Source organism: Thalia democratica, chromosome 1 (genome assembly GCF_965202585.1).
Source record: "Thalia democratica chromosome 1, ktThaDemo2.hap1.1, whole genome shotgun sequence".
NCBI classification, from domain to species: Eukaryota; Metazoa; Chordata; class Thaliacea; order Salpida; family Salpidae; genus Thalia; species Thalia democratica.
In genome coordinates this window covers 88352708-88354135 of record NC_139165.1, presented here as the reverse complement: position 1 = coordinate 88354135, position 1428 = coordinate 88352708, and positions in this window count along the sequence as shown.

Genomic DNA, 1428 nt, shown 5'->3' with positions numbered 1-1428 from the left:
GTTAATTTTTTGTTCATGTAAAATTTATAATAAAAGATTGGTTTTAATTTATAGTCAAGTTCCATATACAAGTAACTTCCAAGGTACAAACTGCCAGTTTGGTATGCACTTTTTAGCCTAAAAATGCTATGTTCATTATGATTGTTTTAAAAAAAAGTAGTAATACAAAAGCATTATATTTCAAAAAAATTATACTGTATAAAAATTAAATAAGTTAAAACTTAATGAATCAGATAAAAAGTTATAAACTCACAAACTTATATCAAATAGTATATTTTTAAAAAAATATTACAGTTTATTAAACGAAAATAACAAACGGTGCAATTTAAATTTACACACCTCTTGATTAAAACAATAGAATAATAATTGGTACAAAATTTTAACGCTTAAGAAAATATAAGATAGATTAACAAAATTAATGGGTTTTGTATGAGTATAAATACGTATACTAAATAAATACTTAAGACTTCTTATAAATTTACAGCAAATATGTCTTGTTTTTATGATGAAAGTTTTTGTTTTGTAGGATTTCACTTCAGTAATTTTACAACTTTTAAAATTTAGTGGCTTTTATAAGTCAGTTGTTCCAACTCGTACAAAAGTAGATTCAATTGGACATAAATCAATTGACATTATGAAAAATAGTTCCGATAGTAAAAAACTAAAATGTGCTTTATTTGAAGTCTAAATTTAAGTTTACTAGCCATAAAAGCCTTTTACAAGTAACAGAAAAACTTTCTGCTGCCTGCGAACTGTAACTAGTTAAAATTACCGTGTTAATCAATAAAGAAAACCGGGAGCTGATCATTTCTAACCCGATTATTTCTAACCCGATCATTTCTAACCTGATCACTTCTAACCCGATCACTTCTAACCCGATTACTTCTAACACAATCACTTCTAACCCGGTCATTTCTAACACGATCAATTCTAACCCGATAATTTCCAACCCGATCACTTCTAACCCGATCACTTCTAACACGATCATTTCAAACCCGATCATTTCAAACTTGATCATTTCTAACCCGATCACTTCTAACACGATCTTTTCTAACCCGATCATTTCAAACTTGATCATTTCTAACCCGATCACTTCTAACACGATCATTTCTAACCCGATCATTTCTAACCCGATCATTTCTAACTCGATCATTTCTAACAAGATCACTTCTAACCCGATTATTTCTAACCCAGTTTAGCCCGATCATTTCTAACCCGATCATTTCTAACCCGATAACTTTTAACCCAATTACTTCTAACCTGATCACTTCTAGTCTGATCGTTTCTAGTCCGATCGTTTCTAACCTATTTTAGTTGTTTATTTACATCTATTTGTTTTATAGATTAAAATATCAACTTATTTATATTTATTTAACTTATTTATAGATCAAATTATCAATGTTGTAAAAATCAACAAATCTTAATAAA